This window comes from Schistocerca gregaria, chromosome 7, assembly GCF_023897955.1.
Source record: "Schistocerca gregaria isolate iqSchGreg1 chromosome 7, iqSchGreg1.2, whole genome shotgun sequence".
In the NCBI taxonomy this organism is placed as follows: domain Eukaryota; kingdom Metazoa; phylum Arthropoda; class Insecta; order Orthoptera; family Acrididae; genus Schistocerca; species Schistocerca gregaria.
Window position 1 is genome coordinate 89,187,167 of NC_064926.1, and position 23,397 is coordinate 89,210,563.

The window sequence follows — 23,397 nt, forward strand, 5'->3', positions numbered from 1 at the left end:
CTGGGGATTGAACTTTGATGTGAAATGCAATACTGAAGAATCTATTACTAATAAAATGCATCTTAAACTGTTTTAATCAGATTTATGGGATTGTAATCTACTTTGTCATTTGTAACTGACTAGTATCTTGTGAATGTTCACCAGAAATTTGTCCATTTAGGACAATAAAATTCTTATCATAACACTATTGATAAGTTTCAATTTGAGTACAATTTCATAATAGTCCTGTTCGCAATATACAGGATGTAAATTTTAAGTTGAGAAGCCAGAATAGCTCAAAAAAATAAACTTCACATAAAAAATTTGTAGAATCCAAAGTTGATTATTTATGAGGGGGTCATCTGCTGGTGCTAAGATCAGACTGCCACCCCAGCCCCCTGGGATGGAGTGGGAGGCAAATTTAAAATTTCATGTGGGAACCCCCATTTCTTATTGCAGAATCGGATTCTACATAAAAGCTATGTGCATTTTGTCTTAAACATTTGTCTTGATTCTTGGTAGTTGGCGCTGTAATTCAAGAAAATCCATGTTCTCATTTTTTCATGGAAAATGGTTATGGATAAATAACAATACTTATTTACTTTGTAAATTTTGATTTGCTAAAACTAAAACTCTCCCTCTCTCCCCATAAGGTGGGGTTTGAGAGAGAAGAATTAGAGTTTTACAAATGTTGACCCAAATCCGAATCTGTGGAACAAATTAATATATTTTCACACAAAAATGAGAACATGGATTTTCTTGAATTACGGCACCAACTACCAAGAATCAAATAAAATGTTTAAGACAAAATGTATGAAGTTTTTTTTATGTAGAATCTGATTCTACAATAAAAAATAGGCATTCCCATTTCAAATTTTAAAGTTGCCTCCTGCCCCACCCCCAGGGGGCTTGGGTGGTGGGCTAATTTTAGCACCAGTACATGTCCCTCTCAAAAATAATCAACTTTGGATTCTACATATTTTTTCATGTGAAGCTTATTTTTCAAGTTATTCTGGTTTGTCAACTAAAAATTCACTCCCTGTAGTACGAATATTTCATAATATCTTCAGTGCGACACCTCCTTCAAAGTTAGTGACATTCATACCTTATAAGCAATAGAACATTACATCTGCATGTGCAGAGAATTAATTCTTAATTTTCTTCAGTAATACAGAAGAGCAAAACTTGCATCAGTATCATTAAAAATTTTATCTTATATGATAAACTGATAGGAATAGGTTTGTGCTGTATGACTATTTAAAATTAAGCTTTTCCTTGCGATATTGTTGCAAAGTTTTTTGAAAACCTTAACTGTTTTTGAGAATAATACAACTTCCATGGGGGAGGGGGGATGATGAGAAAACAAGGAACATTACACACATAAAGATATAAAATTAACTAATTAACCCAAATGCTGAGACGTAGCATTTACAATACCATATCTATTGTCATCAATAGCAAAGATTATGGGGAAACAGTGGGCATAATTTATTGTTGTTACTCATATTTGTAGGTGGTTTTGACAGTATCTGTAGCTCACCTGAGAGTAAGAAACACAGTTGAATCAAAGAGGGATCATCACTTTTCGCAATTATGTAAACAGGTCTTTGTTGTCTCCATGTCTGGTAATTCACTTCTTTCTTTAGGTTGTTACAGTTGCAGCCACTGAGTACAATGACCAGGATCTCAGTCCTCATTTGCCTTTGCTTTATTTCCTCTCCACATATTCTATAACAGTTTCTCCGACCCCTTGAAACTTCCTCAATGTACACCAAATCCATGTTCTTAAAAGGTCCAAGTATAGGCAACGTATAGTACTAAACATGTCAAAAAAAACCTCTTCAGCAACATTTTCGTTAATCTCATTTCCATATTATGACAGAAATTTGACTCTGAGAATGCCAAATTCGCTATTGTTATTTAGGATATTTCACTGCTGTACCTCCATTTCCTTTCTGCTTTATTTCCTGAATCCTCAAAATCATGCATGTTTTTCGATTTATCTCCATGCAGCATAATTTTTACACTTTCATTTTCCCTTATTTTCATTTTATCATCTTTTCCAGCAGTTTTACTTCATTGAACCATTTCATGCCATTTTTTTGCCATTTCTCATCAGAAAATCAATATTGTCTGCAAATCATAATTGCATGTTATCTGGCCCCCTCCCCCATTTGCAAACAGTGCTCACTTATATCTTTTAAATATTTGTTGAAAGGAGAGGGTGCAAACCACCAATCTTGTCCTAGATCTACTGTACCCCTTTATTTCTCAGTAAGATGTAAGATAACGCCAAGAAAATCCTTTTGGAATAAAGTTATTAGTGTATTAGTTTTATTAACCCTCTGACTAAAAAAATATTTTTATGACATACCAGTTAAGAAGAGTTTCTGTTATTAGGAAACCAGAAGCTATATTTGAAGCTGTGGATGTATATCTATGTTTACAATTTCTCATGACAAAACTACTATCTGTCACATTATCAAATGGCTATTTAATTGACAAACAATAAGTATCAGAATGCAACTGTTCTTGTCAGAATACTATTCACAATCCCTTAAACAATTTTGTTAGCACTCCTGCACAGAAATGATAAACTATCAGCATTTTGCAAATATTAAGTTCATTGTTGTCTATTACCATCTTCATTTAATTTTTTTAAGTTTTCATGTGTCAATAGAGAAAACTCTAAATTATGTGCCATGCTTTTAGTTAATGATATAATAATATAAATATAAACTATGATGCATAATTTAATATTAACATTCTGCATATTAAGAGATACCTGCATGTGCACAATGAAGTAAATTAAGACAAAAAATGTATACAATATGTTTCTTCATCATGCAACACTACTTAGTCAATATATGGTTATAAATACATGTTGCCAGATTACAAAGAAGTTTTTTTCACACTAGTATCGTTAGCTGCAGACACAGTCTTGTTTGAGCTACAACTAAAGACACTGGAAGCACTAGTAACACACATTTTTAATAAGCATGATCTGCTGTGCTAAATACTGCAAGAGAATATCTTCTGCAGTACTATTGTAGGCCTTAAGAGCAAGGGATACCCCAATAAACTCCAAACTACAAAACAACATTTTGTAATGTATATTACTAATATTTACATTCATACAAAATACTGATGACTGTACACAAACCTTATGACAGCCAGAATGGTTTGTAGCATGGACGAAAGAGGAAATTGGAAAGATTGCTTTCATTCACTAAAATATTTATAAAAATAATTTCCATTCACAACTGTATTCATAGACTTCAAAGTATGATATGTAACCTGCATTACAAAACAACTTATTACCTGATTAAATGAAAACAATACATAATGTGGATTTATTGACATTCCTTAAGTTCACTCAAAATTATCTATTAGTAATAAATCATTATTTAAAAAGCCATTATTACACTGATAAAATCCATGGTCTTCAAATTGTTGGTTAAAAATGGGGTTACGTAAGAAAACTGAATATTTTCATAACATAATTCTATTTATACAAAAATTTGAATCCTGCTGCAACAAAAATGTTTGTGTACTTTTCGTTTCATACATGTTACAGTGCTTGTTGTTCAGTTCATATTTTTATACTTTTAAAAATACATGTTAGGAAAGCTTGATAATAAAAAGGAAGCAGAGAATATCAGTTTTTAATATATTTCACAGATGGCAAAGACATTATTAACACAAAATGCAACAGATAACACATTGATAGTACTGAAATACATACTATAGTATCTGGAAAAGCATGGGATGCTAATTCATAGAAATATAACACAAGTAATAGTAGAAGGTCTTTAGATATTAATAGTGTGAAATGTGGACACCTCAAAGCAGAAGTTTTATATAGTTTTTTGTCATAAAAAATGACAAGGAACTTGACTACAAGTTGTAGAACCTTGTTTAAAGATTTGTGATCATCGTAAACACATGCAGCTCAACCAAGAAATGGCAATGTAAAAGGGAATTAAAAATGAAGAACAAAACTGCAAGTGCCTAATTTAGGGGCTACATTACTAATTCATTAATAAGAAAATTGAAACAAATTAAAAATTTGCATTTCACAGGTGCGTAAAGGCCTACAGCAGCACAATGCAGTTACAGACAAGTTCAAATTCTGTTTCAGACACAATACCTTGGTCATTTTGTCACTGTCCCTGTTTCTAATGTCTTGTTGACTGTGGGTATGGTCTGCCTTCTTTTTGAAGGTAATTACGTAATTATGGACATTCAATGGAGCACCACATAAATCAATTGGATAAAAAGACATTAAAGTCTCAGTTAAGAAGGTTGAACCAGTTTAATTTTTAAGGCCTGAAGGCAAAACGGAAGTCATCCCTTGATGTGTAACATTATAGCCTAATAGACATTGTAACCAGAATTTACTCTACCTTTCCAAAATTAGTTAAGAAAATAATAAATTGAAATGACAGCAGCATTTTCTGCTTCCTGCAAAGCAAAAGAACTTTCTGATTTAAGAAAAATGAATTGAAACAAACTTTTGTGACCACGTGAATTTGAAATTTATTCTTCAGCTTAGTATGGTTACCAACTTTACAATTTTTAAGTATACATTGTATAAAAAAACAATAGCAGCAAAGCACTTAAAAAACTTAGTCAAAACAAAATGTAGACTGCAAATAATTTTATTTGATTCCACTATTCTATAATTAGCTCTGAAAGGCGAGAAAATGCAATAGTGCATTCCTATTCCCAAATGAAAACCATAAGATACTTTCTAAAATTACTGCTACCCTGCTACTTTTTTGTTCCTCCTCGTTATGTGCTGACAAAGGGAAGTCTGATTTGAATTTGACTTTTTATTTGTCCTCGTACTAATAAACAAGTGGGTTAGACATTTGTATTAAAAGTGAAGTTTATGTGTACATGTATGTCTGATTAGCAGTGACACAGGGAAATGATGCAGAAGAATATACTGGCAAATATCTGATTGTAATCAAAATTGTTTGCACAATTTTAAACAGAGACAATGGAAACTCCAGGCTCAAATATCAACAATGCAAGGAAAAGATAGATTGCTACTTACTGTAAATGCTAAGTTGCAGATAGTCACAACTAAAAGACAGTTACACTTCAGCTTTCAGCCACAGCCTTTTTCATAAAAAGAAATACCACACATTCATTCACACAAACGAGCACACCACATGAACACATGACTGCCATCTCTGGCAGCTCAGACCATAATCTGGGTAATGGCAGTATGTGTGTTTCTTTTTCTGATAAAGGCCTTGGCTGAAAGCTAATGTGCAAATGTCTCTTAGTTGTGCCTGTCTGCAACTTAATGTGCCATCTTTTCAGTAACTAGCAATCTATCTTTTCTTTACATTGTCAATTTTAAAAAGAAATTGATTTCACCTTTTATTGCAAGCATGATTTTATGTTAGACTGCATGAGTCCTTGCCCCATGTTCTGTTGATGATAAGGTGATATTAAGTAGCCCTCACAGATTCACAGGAAGACCTCTCTTTGCTGATCTTTCTAGTAGATTTGGTTACAGAATTAACTTGTTGTCAAGCCTAAAAATGTGTTGGTTTGTCTTACACACCTTGAATAGGCTTCATACTTAAAGTTGATTATGTAGATTACTAACATCAAATGTAAGACAATAAATTTAGTGCTACATTTTTAAATAAAAGTATCAGGAATCTAGTAATGTTGTTATGTAGAGCACATCTCATATTTTAGTGATATGATCTCTGAGTCCTCAATCTAAGTTTTGAGTGTACTGTTCGCACAGTAAAATTTATGCCTGAAGTAACAGCGCACCAAATTTGCAATAAAGATCAGTATGTTGTAGATAAAATTACATATGATTACCACTGTAGTATTTGCCAAGGCAGTAGTTATTATTTCCATTAGGTGTTTCTGCAGTCTCAATAATGTGAGCAGTGGAGCTAATGTTGTAATTAGGACAAAATGTTCCTCTATATTCAGAAAATCATGCACGAGGTGTATCTTGATATTTTGTGCACCTCCATGAGATTTATACATTTTTAATATGCTAATAGCTGTATAGGGATATATGTATTTATGTTTTATTAACTGAATGGGTAGTTTTCAAATACACTGACTGATTTCCAAAAGAGGTTAATGTTGAAGGAGATTGAAATTGAGTTACCTCAGAAATGATATATAGTCTATGATCCGTACATCTGCTCTAAAGCACTGAAGAGAATTTCAAGAAGCCACACTTTATATATTATCCTCATAGTTTCAAAAATAAAGTTTTTAGCATAAAGGTTCTCAAATTATCCTATGGTCACTAGAACTGTAATCAGTTACTTGATGATGTGAAAGTAATGAGAATGAATGTAGCAGCATCCCTTGGAGGCTTTAAACTCTTCGCTAACAGTGCTGGTAATGAAATGTGGAGTCAGAATTAGCAGGATGAACATGGAACTTTAAGGCTTTTTTTTAAAAAAAAAAAAAAAGAGAGAGAGGGAGAGAGAGAGAGAGAGAGAGAGAGAGAGAGAGAGAGAGAGTTAGATTTCTGGTCATCTCCCTTTGACAGTGTCACAGTCTACATATTGAAGATCTTATAAGTGTTTCATATTCATCATATTTGATTCAAACTATGGTTCTGCAACATTCTGATATTTACGGAAAATTATTTTTCATAAAAAAAACACTCTTTTAGTTTTATGGACACAGTACAAACAAAACTTAGTGTTAACAATGATGAGGTGGTTCTGAAAATAGTATTGTTTTGACATTCCCTGTTATAGCGGAGAAGTGTACATTGTACTTCACAAATATGAAAACTGAAAATACAATTCTTCAGCTGAAGATGAATTTTGAATGGCAAATTGTCCACCTTAAAGACGTTACACCCATATAACCTCACTAGTTTTGAATTTCCATTCTTCTCATGGTATCACACACCTGTATATTAATGGAGCAGCAGAGTTGCTATGACCACAGAGAGTCGAACACAGGTGCCTCCATTTGCATGTGTGTTTATATTACACTAATACGACAAGGTAAGTCTGTGTCTGAAAAGTTTTTTGAATGGTCTCAGGAAATAAAGGAAACAGGAGCTGTAAACAAAATCCTTTATTGGCCTTCAAAGCAATAACCATTAGTTGCAACACATTTCTGACATCAGTTGTAAAGCTGTTGGAAACCATCAGAAAAATGCATCTTGTGGTATCACTCAAAGTACAATGGTCACACATTGCTGGATATCTACATCATTACAGATAGATTATATAATGGTAAGACAGAGACTTAGGAACCAGGTTTTAAATTGTAAGACATTTCCTAGGCCAGATGTGGACTCTGATCCCAATCTATTGGTTATCAACTGCAGATTAAAATTGAAGAAACTGCAAAATGGTGGGAATTTAAGGAGATGGTATCTGGATAAACTGACTAAACCAGAGATTGTACAGAGAGAACAATTGACAGGAACGGGGGAAAGAAATACAGTAGAAGAAGAATGGGTAGCTTTGAAAGATGAAATAGTGAAGGCAGCGGAGGATCAAGTAGGTAAAAAGATGAGGGCTGGTAGAAATCCTTAAATAAAAGAAGAGATATTGAACTTAACTGATAAGGAATAAATATAAACATTCAGTAAATGAAGTAGGCAAAAAGGAAAACACACGTCTCAAAAATGTGATCAACAGGAAGTGGAAAATGGCTAAACAGGAATGACAACAGGACAAATGAAAGGATTAGAGGCCTATCTTACTCCTAGTGAGATATTACCTACAGGAAAATTAAAGAGACCTTTGGAGAAAAGAGAACCACCTGTACGAATATCAAGAGCTCAGATGGAAAACCAGTTCCAAGTAAAAAAGGGAAAGCAGAAAGGTGGAAGGAGTATATACAGAGTCGATACAAGGGCGATGCACTTGAGGTCGATGTTATGGAAATAGAAGGGCATGTAGATGAAGATGAAATGGGAAATATTATACTGCATGAAGAATTTGAAAGAATTTGAAAGACCTAAGTCGAAACAAGGCCCCAGAAGTAGACAACATTCCATTAGAGCTACTGATAGCCAGAGTCAGCCGTGGCAAAACTCTACCACCTGGTGAGCAAGACATATGAGACAGGTGAAATACCCTCAGACTTCAAGAAGAATATAACAATTACAATCCAATAGAAATCAGGGGTTGAAAGGTATTAAAATTACTGACCTAACAGTTTAATAAGTCATGGCTGCAAAATACTAACATGAATTCCTTGCAGACGAATGGAAAAACTGGCAGAAGCTGATCTCGGGGAGGATCAGTTTGGATTCTGTAAAAATGTTGGAACACATGAGGCAATACTGGCCCTACCACTTATCTTAGAAGATAGATTAAGAAAAGGGAAACCTACATTTCTAGCATTTGTAGACTTAGAGAGGGCTTTTGACAATGTTATTGGAATACTCTGTTTCAAAATCTGAAGGTGGCAGAGATCAAATACAGGAAGCAAAAGGCTATTTACAATTTGTACAGAAACCAGATAGCAATTATATGACTCGAGGGGTGTGAAAGGGAAGCAATGTTTGGGAAGGGAGTGAGACAGGGTTGTAGCCTCTCTTCGATGTTATTCAATCTGTATTTTGAGCAAGCAGTACAGGAAACAAAAGAAAAATTTGGAGTAGGAATTACAATCCATGGAGAAGAAATAAAAACTTTGAGGTTTTGCCAATGACATTGTAATTCTGTCAGAGTCAGCAAAAGGAGGACATAAGATGAACATCAACAAAAGCAAAAGAAGGATAATGGAATTTAGTCTAATTTAATAAGGTGATGCAGAGAGCATTAGAGTAGGAAATGAAATACTTAAAACAGTAGATGACTTTTGCTATTTGGGGAGCAAGACAACTGATGATGGTCGAAGTAGAGAGGATATAAAATGTAGACTGGCAATGGCAAGGAAAGTGTCTGTGAAGAAGAGAAATTTGTTAACATCAAGTATAGATTTAAGTGTCAGGAAGTCTTTTCTGAAAGTATTTGTAAGGAGTGTAGCCATGTGTGGAAGTGAAACATGGACGATAACTAGGTTAGACAAAAAGAAAATAGAAGCATTCAAAATGTGGTGCTACAGAAGAATACTGAAGATTAGATGGGTAGATCACGTAACTAATGAGGAGGTACTGAATAGAATTGGGGAGAAGAGGAATTTGTGGCAAAACTTGACTAGAAGAAGCGATCGGTTGGTAGGACATGTTCTGAGGCATCAAGGGATCACCAATTTAGTTTTGGAGGGCAGTGTGGAGGGTAAAAATCACAGAGGGAGACCAAGAGATGAATACACTAAGCAGAATCAGAAGGATGTGAGTTGCAATGCATAGCAAATGACCTGGAGGGGTCTCTGCAGACATCATGAGACTCTGGCATAAAATGGGGGTGATACGTGATTACAAGAACTCAGCAAGAGAGTTCTCACAGCCTCTGTCACCTCAATTCTCCAACTTCCTACTTACACGTGGTGCCCCTGTTAAGCCGAGCAACTCAGCGGAAGGTTGGGTAACCAACCCCAACGGGAAACTGAGTCAGTGAGCAGATAGGAGTTGGAGGACAGTGGAAGGCAATGGGAAACCACCACTGAACTATCCCAAGAAAACCCCATGGCTTCGCTCAGCTTGAAATGTTCCAGAGTATAAAGTTCCCCAATCGGATCTCCGGAGGAACCAGGTTGAGAGGAGCTTCACGAAGAGTAAGATGGTGCAAAGAGAAGCACTGCATAGGAACATGGAATGTAAGATCCATGTATCAAAGACAACTAGACATAGTGAAAAGAGAAATGGAGAAAATTAACATCGACATATTGGGAATAAGTGAAATGAGGTGGACTCGCATGGGAGAATTTGCTGCAGATGGCCATATAATGTATTATTCTGGGCATGATAACAACAGAAGTAATGGAGTAGCCTTCATAGTTAGTGATAAAGCGAGAAAAGCTGTAATGGGATGCAAATATAAAAATGATGGAATGATGTCCATCAGACTTCAAGGTCAGCCCCTCAACATCACAGTAATTCAAGTTTATGGGCCAACAACCGATGCTGAAAAGAAAATTATTGACCAGTTCTATGGAGATTTACAAGAATTACTACTATCAACACCAAAAAAGGATATCGTCTTCATAGTTGGAGATTGGAATGCAAAAGTGGGAAATCAAGCTGTAGGAAGGTATAACAGGGAAATATGGTCTTGGTACAACAAATGAAGCAGGACAGAGACTCCTAGAATTATGCCAATAATAATTACTAATACACTGTTTCAACTACCAAAACGACACCTATATACCTGGACTTCACCAGATGGCCAATACCGGAACCAAATTGATTACATAATTTGTAATCAGAAGTGGAAGAGCGCGGTTCAGTTAGCTACAACAAGACCTGGGGCTGACTGCAGATCAGATCATGAGCTCCTGATTGCAAAATTTTGGTTGAAACTTCAGAATGTAGCAAAAAGTATCCCAACTTGCAGATACGACCTTAACTCTATACCCTCCGACTACACTGTAGAGGTGCAAAACAGATTTAATGTATTAGAGCTGGAGAACAAAAGCTCACAAGAGATGTGGACAGAAGTAGCTAATACTGTCAAGGAGGCCACAGAGAAACACATTCCCAAGAAAAGGAACTGCAAGAAGGCTAGATGGCTATCAGCTGAGGCATTGCAAGTTGCAGAAGAACGAAGGAAAGCAAAAATCAAGGGAGATAGATCAGCTATGCTTGAATTAAATAAAGATTTTCAGAAATTAGCTAGGAGAGATAAAAATATATTCTTTAATGAACAGTGCAAGGAAGTTGAAGATTGTAATGGAATGGGGAAGACAAGAGATCTTTATAAGAAAATTAGAGAAATTAAAGGAAAATTCCAGGCAAAAATTGGAATGATAAAAGATAGAAACAGGAAAGATCTGAGTGAAGCAGAGGATGTTAAGGAAAGATGGGCAGAATATGTAGAAGACCTATACAAGAAAGAACTGCATAATGACAGGGCTCCTACTGCTGATGTTAATGTTAATTTAGAACTAGAGCCAGATATTTTGGAGAGTGAAATCCAGTGGGCTCTTGAAAATATGGCTGATAACAAAACTAGTAGACTTCATGAAATACCAGCAGAATTTTTTAAAGCCACTGGAATGGATGCAGTGAAAGTGCTGCACTCAATGTGTGAAAAAATATGGATCATACAGCAGTGGCCAGAGGACCGGAAAAGATCAGTATTCATCCCCATTCCAAAGAAGAGAAGTTCTAAAGAATGCTCAGATTACCGAACAATTGCACTTATATCACATGCTATCAAAGTCATGTTAAGAATCTTACAAAACAGACTTCACCAATATCTAGATTGAGAGCTACCAGAAGAACAAACTGGAATTAGGAAAGAGAGAGGAACTAGAGATCAAATTGCTAACATTCGGTGGATTATGGCAAAAGCAAGAGAATTCCAGAGAGATGTGTACATCTGCTTTATTGATTATGCCAAAGCCTTTGACTGCATCGATCACTACAAATTATGGAACATACTGAAAAACATGGGTGTAAGAGATCACATCATTCATCTAATACAGAGTTTATACCTTGACCAAGAAGCCACAGTGAGAACTGAGTATGGAACAGCAAAATGGATAAAGATTCAGAAAGGGGTCCAGCAAGGCTGCATAGTGTCACCATACTTATTCAATCTGTATGCAGAACATGTTATGAGGAATGCGAGGCTAGATGAAGGAGATACAGGAATTAAAATAGCTGGAATAAATGTAAACAACCTCAGGTACACAGATGATATGATCCTGTTGGCAGAAGGTGAAGAAGAATTGAGAACACTCTTGCTGAAGGTGAAAGATGAAAGTGAAAAGGCTGGTCTTAGACTGAATGTGAAGAAAACGAAAATTATGGCAACTACACCTACCAATTCGTGGGATATAGCAGGAGAAATCATGGAAGTAGTGACCACATTCAGTTATCTCAGTTCCCAGATATCTGCTGATGGCGACTGCAGCCATGAAATCCGGAGATGCCTGTTGCTCGGTAGACAGGCGATGTCAAACCTTGACAAGGTTATAAGGTCCAGAGATATAACACTGGCAACAAAGATTCTTATTGTGAGGGCTATGGTCTTTCCAGTTGTGATGTATGGATGTGAGACCTGGACCATTAGAAAGGTTGAATGGCAAAGAATTGACTCCTTCAAATTGTGGTGTTGGAGGATACTTCTTAGAGATCCATGGACTGCAAAGAGAACCAACAGATCAATATTGGAGCAAATAAAACCAGATTTCTCCCTGGAAGGTCTAATGTTAAAACAAAAGCTGACCTACTTTGGACACACAATGCGAAGGCATGCCTCGCTGGAAAAAACATTAATGCTGGGGAAGATTGAAGGAACTAGAAGAAGAGGATGTCAGAGGCTGAGATGGATCGATGGCATCACAGAAGCAATGTGTTCCAACCTGGAAGGTCTACGAGAGAAAGTCCAAGACAGGAAAAAGTGGCATGATTTGGTTCATGGGGTCATGAAGAGCAGGAACCGACTAAACAAATAGAGAGAGAGGGTTGCAATAGTTACTTGGAGATGAAGCAGCTTGTGCAGGATAGAGTAGTGTGGAGGGATGCACCAAACCACTCTCTGGACTGAAGACCACAGCACAACATACAGCAGGTGAAACCTGTTGCTACCAATATGATCTGGAGACTAAGCGATAGTCCTACCACAATGTTCATCATCTTCCCCACCTCCTAAAACAGTCAGTAGACAAAATCCAAGGTTAAGATGATTCTGATCACCTTCTTCAACAGCAAGAACTTGATCCATCATGAATTTGTACCCAAGGGAGGTAGGGAAGATGATGGAACATCATACCACCAACTGTCACTTGGTCTGCAGATTGTACTGGTAGTATCAGCTCTCATTCCTGTAATGACATGGATATCCAACAACAAGTGACCGTGGGTCTTCGAGTGATTCCACAAGAAGAATTTGCTGACAGCTTCCAGTAGCTTCACAACTGATGTCACAAGTGTGTCTCAGCTAATGTTGATTATTTTGAAGGCCATTAAAGGCATTTTGTTTGTAAATCCTGTTTCCCTTATTTTCAGACACCATCCATGAAACGTTTTGGACACATGTTGCAAAAAATATGGAAGCTAGTGACTTTATGCGAGCTATTAGGTTTTGCTATACACCACCTGCTATTTAGTCTCCCATCTTGGAATCACCATCACCATTAAGACAGGCATTTCAATATGTATGAATCCTGATATCCACACTAGAGAACAGTCAAGGTCACTGGAAGAACTGTTCCATTTGCAATAATGTTAGAAGACATAATGCAGATAGTGAATGTGACTGTGACAGGAGATACCACCATCATTGTAGCTCTTGCTGGAACATATTGACAGAAGAAAAAGTAGAGGAGAAGGGGAGAGCTTAAGACATAAAAATGTGTAACAAACTCTTCAGCTAAAGTGTATTTCAATCACGTCTAACATAAAACACTCAATTTTTCAGCTACTCTACAATGAAACTACATTTCTCCAAGTAACAACCATAATGTAATTTTTGTAATATTTTATTAATTATTTTACAGTTGTTGTTGTTGTATTAGTATCGTGCACTTTAAAATGTTCTTTATCACATAGGAACATGAAATTCTCCAAGTGTTACACCATGCTGGGAAACACATGGAATTTCATTTTTGCTTGAAACTTTATGAACTGTGGTAAAATATTGTAAAACTTATTTCCTGAGAAGACATTACACAACCTGAGCTACACAATGACAGGCAGATGTTTACTTTACATGTGACATATGTATCAGCACTTCAAGATGTTTATGCATTACTATTACTTAGTAACATGTAGTAATTAATATCTTCATGAAGTAGTAATATACAAATTTGATTTACTTTCCAGAAAGAAAGATGTTAGACACAATAAAACAGCAGTATTTTGTAATTTATGTTTGGACCATGCAGAATTCAATAAAGAATTATCCAATGCTACTATCAGAATATTCAACCTTTCCAGCATAATCCACTAGTTTCAGTAAAAACAATTTCATAACGTTCTTCATTTACTCACAACTGGTTGCATGATAATCATTAATAGCAGTACATCACAAAAAACATGGTGTAATATCATCACTAAGTAATGATTGTGATGCAAACAGTTGTTAGAGAAAGGATGCACTGCAGAAGGACCTTTAACAGCTGTGTGTCCATGAAAACTGGATACAAACTGCACAAGATGGAGGAACTTATAAGGTCACAGTCCATGATCAGCAATATGTGTGTATGTATGTATGTTTGTATGTATGTGGTACTTCATTAAATTGCTCTGTAACAGTATCATAAGAAATTAAACTTTCTAACAATGTTTTACAGCATTAAGTATGGTGACAGGTTCAACGCTTCTGCAAAGAGTAGCATAACTTTACATACAAAGCAGAGTAAAGAGGACAAAGAAAACTTGGTCCACAACTCACACTGCTATAAGACAATGTGACATAATGCACAAACATCCAAGTTCAGGCAGTACAAGAGCAATTTTAAGTCATTTGGGAAAACCATTTCTGTTGCAACAGGATTTATCAGAAGAGTCCTAATTAGCAAATTAAGACAGAGGATATAATACCATATTTGAAAACTATTGTGTGTTTGTTGATATGTGCCAACAGTGCCATAAAAGGCATGTATACTGAAAAGCATATTCTATTTTGGCAAGAGTTGAGTATTCCAACCACATTTTTGATTGTCATACATTACTGTGTTTGATACAATAAAATATTATTTACCTGCATCAGCTTACAAAAATGACAAAATGGGCTATAATTGCAGATGCTATATTGAGCACGAATGGGAAGAGCTTGATAATGACATACACAAAAGACTGCATATAGTTAACAGTATCTGTCTAATCTTAGCATGTAAGGTAGCCTAATTTTTGTACTCACATTGAAAAGTTACACATATGCATTTCATCTGCACTGTGTTGAAAGCTTGTTTTCTGTTCTGAATAATACAGTTTACATACAGATTAAAACAACTGCAGGTAACTTCTCCCCCTTAACAGAATTTCACACTGCTTTAACAGCACATTGCTGCCATAAAGCATACTATGAAATGAAACACAGAACAGTATCAGAAAGATATACAGGAACTTTTTGTTATAGTGAAACACTCATTGTCATTAAAGGAATGCCTCACTTTATCTATCTAAATGAATCTTATTGTTAACTATTTTTACAAATTTGAATTTTTTTCAGAATATTAAATAACATAATTTTTAAGTCTCACTGAGTATGATGTGTGCTATGCCATGATATACTGCTGTCATCATTCAGGACATACAACATAACTCCTTTGAAGTATAGCTCAGTTTGAAGCATTAAAGAAATATTTTTTCACTGAATGTGTGAAAAAATACAGTTTCCTTCTTACATTATACTTTGTCACTACTTTTCCTTATACAAATTGCCTAGAGATGGCAAGATTATCTTTCCAGCTAGCTATCAATTCTCATCTATTTTTTCAGGTATTCTTTAAAGTCCTTTTTAGGACTTTCTTTAGTCAAAGAACACCTGTAAGTAGGACATAAAACTGTATTTTATAAGGAACTTACACATTCATGTACATCAGTAACATACACTACCTATTCACACACATGAGCAAGGAAAAAAGTAGTTGACTCTTTTCACATCTAATTAAAAAAAATAGTTACATATTGAGGAGAAAAATGTCTTTATCTCAATGTCCATAAACCCTGCCTAAAACAGACTAAAGAAGACATGTTCCTTAATGCTGACACCTACTTCACCAAATTTATTCACTTTAGTTACAAACTGAAGCTTCATTTGGAGATTTTAAAAAAATTCCGATGCTGTTTCTGAAGAAGTTCATTTCTTCATGTAACAGCACTTCCTGAAACATATCCAAAAAGAGCCCAAGTAAAATAAACACCAAGGTGAAATATATTTATAGCTTGTAAAATCTGTATGTATTTTATTTTATTTTGAGTTTTGTGAATGTATGGAGGTGAATTTATTAGATACAGAGTAAAAGAACAGAACAATATGAAAAGCCAAGTGCCACCAATATAATGTTTCTACATAAGGCCAATCAGCCACTTTAAAATGATACTAATATGTGTTTCTAAAGATGAAATATTAGAACTGGAATTAATGAAAAGTAAAACAAACCACACTTAAGAAGAGAAGCCTAATAATTGTCCAAATTACTGAGCACTGGCATTAATAAGCCATGGTTAAAATATTCTAGTCAATATTGTTAAGGAAAGATTACAAGCAACGATTAACCATTTAGGAGCATACTGATTCAGGAAAGCAAAAGGGATCATGGAAGCTACACTGGCACTATGAATGATATTAGAACACAGAATTGGGAAACCATATGCCACATTCACTTACATACGCAAGTGGATTGAAAGATACTTTTTTGAGAACTGGATAACAATGGAATAGAGCAAAGTGGTAAAAATTGGTTCTCATTCTATACAAAAATCAGATGGAAAGACTGAATGCTGGGGACAGCACTGGATGCGATTTGAGAACTTGAGGTAATAAGCAACACAGAAACACTGACAAAACATAATCCAAGTGTTAATAAGAGCAGAAAGCTAAGTGTGGAAGTGATGGCTAACGAAATAAAGACAGGTCAGAAAATAAAACATATAAAAAATTCAAATGGTGCAAATAAAGGATTAGTTACAGAAAAGAAATCCTGAAACCTAAGAAATTAAGGTAAATTAAGGCCAGGTGGGTAGTGAGAACCAATGATATGTTGTAATGCCAGTTCACACTAATACTACTACTACTGACCCCTAGATAAAACAACTTAGGAGTACACCTCTTGTCACTCAGTACTATACTGGTCTGGAATGTATAAGACATCTACTCTGACTACGTTATGACTTCCTAAAATCATGCCCTGAAATGAGGTCCAATCTGTCTGACATTTTGCCCACTACGCCAAGAATATTTATCATCCCCTCTCAGTATCGGTAATTCTCCTCAGTGCAGCACTCCTTGAAGAATGGGCTGCCATTCCATAAGAAACCTTCCAGAACCTGATTGAATGTATGACTGTGAGATTGGAAGCTGTCATAAAGGCTAAGGGTGGACCAACACCATATTGAATTCCAGCATTACTGATGGAGGGTGCCACGAAATTGTAAGTGATTTTCAGCTAGAACATGATCTGCAACATGATACCATGTGAAACTTCCTGGCAGATTAAAACTGTGTGCCCGACCGAGACTCGAACTCGGGACCTTTGCCTTTCGCGGTCAAGTGCTCTACCATCTGAGCTACCGAAGCACGACTCATGCCCAGTACTCACAGCTTTACTTCTGCCAGTACCTCGTCTCCTACCTTCAAAACTTTACAGAAACTCTCCTGTGAACCTTGCAGAACTAGCACTCCTGAAAGAAAGGATATTGCGGAGACATGGCTTAGCCACAGCCTGGGGGATGTTTCCAGAATGAGATTTTCACTCTGCAGCGGAGTGTGCACTGATATGAAACTTCCTGGCAGATTAAAACTGTGTGCCCGACCGAGACTCGAACTCGGGACCTTTGCCTTTCGTGGGCAAGTGCTCTACCATCTGAGCTACCGAAGCACGACTCACGCCCGGTACTCACAGCTTTACTTTTTGGCCACAATAACGCATTCACTATGCTGTTTGTAGTAGCTTACCCGCATGCCTATTGTCCTATTTATTATTAAACCTACTCCTGCATTACCCCTATTTGGTTTTGTGTTTATAACCCTGTTGTCACCAGACCAGAAGTCTTTTTTCTTGTGTGGCCTCTCAACAGATACCCCTCCGTTGTGGTTGCACCTACGGTATGGCTATCTGAATCGCTGAGGCACGCAAGCCTCCCCACCAACGGCAAGGTCCATGGTTCATTAACTACAAGAATCCAAGATAGACATGTTACATATTTAAATAAATGCCAATAACAACGAAAAATTTCCTAATGGAACAATTACAAGTAAATGACAAAGATGTTAAGTAATGAAGCAGATAACAGACAATAAGTATATGAAACAATAATAAAATAGTTACACAGTGTGGCACGTGTAAAGTTTGTTGTTAATTTATTGTTTATTTTCATAAGAAATGTTGGTCATGGGGCACACACTCAAGAATATCTCCAGCAGAGAAAATTACTTTACTTTTCAAAACGTTCAAATGTGTGTGAAATCTTATGGGACTTAACGGATAAGGTCATCAGTCCCTAAAGCTTACACACTACTTAACCTAAATTATCCTAAGGACAAACACACACACACCCATGCCCGAGGGAGGACTCGAACCTCCGTCGGGACCAGCCGCACAGTCCATGAATGCAGCGCCTTAGACCACTCAGCTAATCCCCTTGTGGCTACTTTACTTTTCATCAATCTTGAAAGACAAGTTTTAAATTTATTTACTGGCACTGTGTATGCATTTCCAAGTAGTTTGTTGAACTAGATACCACCAAGTTTTTATAACTGTCATGAGTCTGTGCAATCATAGTATATAGCATGTTAATTGTATGTCCGCTTCCTCTGTTATGGTCATGAACTGTGTTCCTTAGGTCAAATTTACTTAGATTCTCTGTAAGAAACACAGAACAGTTGCAAATTTACAGGTTAGGTAATGTCATTATGTGTAGTTTATTAAAATAATCTCAACATGATTCATGTGGGCTAATCTGCAGTGCACCTTACAGCTTTCTTTTACCATTTACACACTAATTTTGAGCCTACAGAATTGCTCCATAATAGTATCTTGTAACTTGGGTGGGAATGAAAGAATGCAAAATATGCATATAATAGTAGTTCTTTACTGCCACTGGTCCTCTGCTTGTACAGGAGATAGATGACACTTACTAGTTTGCCACATGATTTACCTGTGTCTGTAAAATCCTAATACTTTGACTGTTTTGTTATCATGACTGGGAGCATTCAGACTGAATACAATGTCTTCCATTTTACCATTATTCTTCTGCAGTACATTTGCTTCTAATCAAGTTGTACATCTCTCCATTGCCACTGCCAAGTTGCATTGCATATTTTAAAGGTTACTACCATCTACAAATAGTACTACATCACTTTGTACAACTACGGGTAAATCATTTATGTACATAATGAAAAGGAAAGTCCAAGAACAGATCCTTGAGACACATTCTTTACAACTGGAAGAAATTTTGACATTTGATTATTCACCTTAACTAACTTTTTATATTCTCCAAGTAAGCCTGCATTAGGTGCAGAGCATTTTCCCTCACCCTACAGTGCTGAAGATTTTGAGAGACCACATCACAAGCTTTCCTGAGGTCCAATGGTGTTGTGCTGATAAAATCTTTATTTCAAAACAGTTTTATATTTTTGGTACCATGGATCTGAAACCATACTGTGAGGAGGTAAGTATATCACTATGTTCAAAATACTGACTCATCTGTTAATGCATGCAGTATTCTATTATTTTTGATATTGTTGATATAAGTGGTAATGGTCGATAGTTATCCTGATATGCTATATCTTCTTTCTTACATACTGGTTTAACTACAGATATTTTACAACATATCACGTAAATGCCTTCATGTGAAATTTTATTGATTATTTTAGTCAATGGCATTACAATTTGATTTCTGATATATATAATAACATAATCTGAGATGTTATGGTAATGTTGTGCTCTAGCATTACTGAGCTTAGCTATTGATTCACTGAACATCTTCACAGTTATACGAGTCCACTGAGAGCTGTCTGTCTGTTTACTGTTCATTTCTGACAGTAGTGCCCCTAGTTTACTCACATTCTACATGATGCTATCATATGACTGACGACTGACAAAATGTGGATTTAGAATATCAGGAAGAATTGGTGTCTGGTGTACTTTATCATCACAGTTTATTTCTGTTTTAATAATTTCCCATGCAGCTTTGCATTTATACACTGAGTCCAGTATATATGAAGGGTTGTGCCAGAGATAGTCACAAGCCACACTCCAAGCAATTTAGAGTTTTGTCAGTGGTTATATCTTTCAGTTACTTGTGTAACTGTGAAGATGATCAGTGAATCAATAGCTAAGCTCAGTAATTCTAGAGCACAGGATTACAACAACCTCTCAGATTATGTTATTAAATATATCAGAAATCAAACTGTAATGCCACTGACCCATATGACTGACATCAATTTGCAGAAGGTTTTTGGAGCATATACTGTACTCAAACATTATGAACCACCTATAAAATGACTTATTGATACATAACCAACACGGATTCAGAAATTATCTTTCTTGTGCAACACAGCTAGCTCTGAAGTAATGAAGTAATGAGTGCTGCCGACAAGGGATCTCAGATTGATTCCATATTCCTAGATTTCCAGAAGGCTTTTGATACTGTTCCTCACAAGCGACTATTAATCAAACTGCGTGCATATGGAGTATCATCTCAGTTGTGTGACTGGATTCATGATTTCCTCTCAGAGAAGTCACAGTTCGTAGTGATAGACAGCAAATCATTGAGTAAAACAGAAGGGATATCTGGCATTCTGCAAGGTGGTGTCATAGGTCCTCTGATGTTCCTGATTTACATAAACTATCTAGGTGATAATCTGAGCAGCCCCCCTTGTTTGCAGATGACGCTGTAATTTACCATCTAGTAAAATCATCAGTCAATCAATTCCAATTACAAAATGACCCAGTGAAAGTGTGAGGTCATCCACATGTGTGCCAAAAGAAATCCGATAAATTTTGAGTATAACATAAATCACACAAATCTAAGGGCTGTCAATTCGACTAAATACCTAGGAATTACTGTTACAAGCAACTTAAATTGGAAAGACCACATAGATAATATTGTGGAGAAGTGAAACAAAGATTGCGCTTTGTTAGCAGAACACTTAGAAGGTGCGACAAACCCACTAAAGAGAGAGCCTACCACTTGTCCATCCTCCGCTGGAATATTGCTGCACAGTGTGGGATCCTTACCAGGTAGGATTGCCGGAGGACATCGAAAAAGTGCTAAGAAGGGCAGCTCGTTTCATGTTATCGCATACTAGGGGTGAGAGTGTCACTGTTATGATACGCAAGTTGGGGTGGCAGTCACTGAAACAAAAGTGGTTTTCTTTGCAGCGAGATCTATTTATGAAATTTCAATCATCAACTTTCTCTTCCGAATGGAAAAATATTTTGTTGACACCCACCTACATAGGGAGAAATGATCATCATAATAAAATAAGAGAAATCAAAACTCAAACAGAAAGATTTAGGTGTTCCTTTTTCCCATGCGCCATTTGAGAGTGGAATGGGAGACAAGTAGTGTGAAAATGCTTCAATGAAACCTTCGCCAGGCACATAAGTGTGAATTGCAGAGTACCCATTTCGATGTAGATGTAGATGCAGAATAAAATTATCAAAAAAATTTCATGTGAAGGCATTTACATTGTATGTTGTAAAATATCTGTAGTTAAACCAGTATGTAAGAAAGAAGATGGTTTCAGATCCAGTCTTTCTATAGTCAATGCAGTTGAGAGCATGATACCAAAGATATAAAATTGTTTTCAAATAAAGATTTTATCTGCACAACACTGTTGGACCTCAGGAAAGCTTGTGGTGTGGTCTCTCAAAATCGTCATCACTGTAGGGTGAGAGAGAATGCTCTGCACCTAATGCAGGCTTCTTGGACAATATAAAACATTAGTGTAGGTAAATAATCAAATGTCAGAATTTCTTCCAGTTGCACAGTGTGTATCTCAAGGATCTGTTCTTGGACTTTCCTTTTCATTGTGTACATAAATGATTTACCCGTAGTTGTACAAAGTGATGCAGTGCTATTTGCAGATGGTACCAACCTTGAAAATGTGCAACACAGCTTGGCAGTGGCAATGGAGAGATGTACTACTCGATTAGAGGCAAATGTACTGCAGAAGAATAATGGTAAAATGGAAGATATTGTATTCAGTCTGAATGCTCCCAGTCATGATAACAAAACAGTCAAATTATTAGGATTTCACAGTCATATGTCTGTATCTACATATCTTTCAGTGAGATCTGGTGGCCAAACAAGTGATTATGAGTCAGTGTTATTATTTGCTGTACTATATTGTTCACAAAAGTTGTAGAGAGATAATCACAACCCACAGTAAAATGGCAGAAGTGAAGAAGAAGCTTTTGTCTGCATCTAACGAAAATGAATATGCTTCAATGGAGACTAATACTGCCTCTTACTAATGCTGATCCTAATACTATTATACTAATACTCCCTGCTACCCTCCCCAACTCCCCCACAGTGATATTCTGATGCCCACAAAACCTATGTAATATCCTTACCTGGCACCTGTGGTCACTGTTCAGAAGAAACTTTTGTTTGATCAGTTGGCCAAGTTGGTCACCAGGATGCCAATTCTCAAAATGGGGTTCCCAGTGCTGGGCCATGCTTACTTATATGCCACTGATTGCTGGGAGTCTGGAATCCAGAATGGTCTGCCCTGATCTTCCTAAACAAACTAGGACAATTAAGATCATGATCATGTGGCAGGCTACCCTGCATGCATCCACCATCCTCTGTCGACTATGCACAGGCCACATTTGGCTGACTCATGGTCACATTCTCTGATGTGAGGATCCCCCTCACTGTCAATACAGAGCCTGCCTGATGGTGGCCCACTTACTCATACACTAACTTTATTTGGCTCCTTTGAGGCAGCATCTTAATCTTCCTGACACACTATCTCTGGTGCTAGCAAACACCAAAGCAGTTGATTTGGTCTTAAGTTTTACCTGTGAAGGTGGTGTCTATTCATGAATGTAGGTAGTTATTTTTTGGCCTCATTGACCGCCTGAGGGGTCGGTGGACTACCCCACTCCTGCTCTTCCCCCTCCCCCTCCTGAGGTTCTCTTGGCAGTGCCCCAGCCTGGCCTCTACCCTTTCGACCTTTTTATTTTCTTTATTCTTTTCCTTTTCTTGGTTTAACACCTTGCCTTGAGAGATCTTTTAATGACTTGTCTAAGCTGTCTTTTTCTGGGCTTTTGTCTCTGTTTCTTTATTATGTCAGGTTCACTTAGCCTTTCAGGGATCTGGTGGGAAGTGGAATATTATCAGCATAGGGGTGGGGTAAAGTTACTAGTGCTGCATGCGGGGGCATGCAGGAAAAATGTGGAGACATGATAGAGCCTGGTTCCCCACTTAACGAATGAAAGGGCTGATGATCTTGCAGTTTAGTCCATTTCATTTGAAACCGAAACCAACCAACCAATCAAATAATATCCTCCATTACCACAATCCCCCTGGCCTTAACCGTGGCCAGTCACTATCCTCCACCCACCCCTCCCCTTCCCTGCTCCCACTATGGTAAACACATGCCTTCTGTCTTGCCAATGCACCTACAAGCCCTCTCCTTCTCTACTCCCCCCCCC

The 23,397-nt window shown here is 36.7% G+C and overlaps 1 protein-coding gene across 1 annotated transcript in view; it reads right to left on the reverse strand.

Annotated features, from left to right (window-relative positions):
- Window positions 1–10,794: 10,794 nt before the first annotated feature.
- The window catches only part of LOC126281292 (ras-specific guanine nucleotide-releasing factor 2-like), a 1,771,818-nt gene continuing 1,759,215 nt past the window's right edge, over window positions 10,795–23,397 (reverse strand). Inside the window, exon 28 of the mRNA XM_049980119.1 lies at window positions 10,795–15,891. The gene's annotated coding sequence lies outside the window, so the exon portion shown is untranslated. The remainder of the gene's footprint in view (window positions 15,892–23,397) is intronic.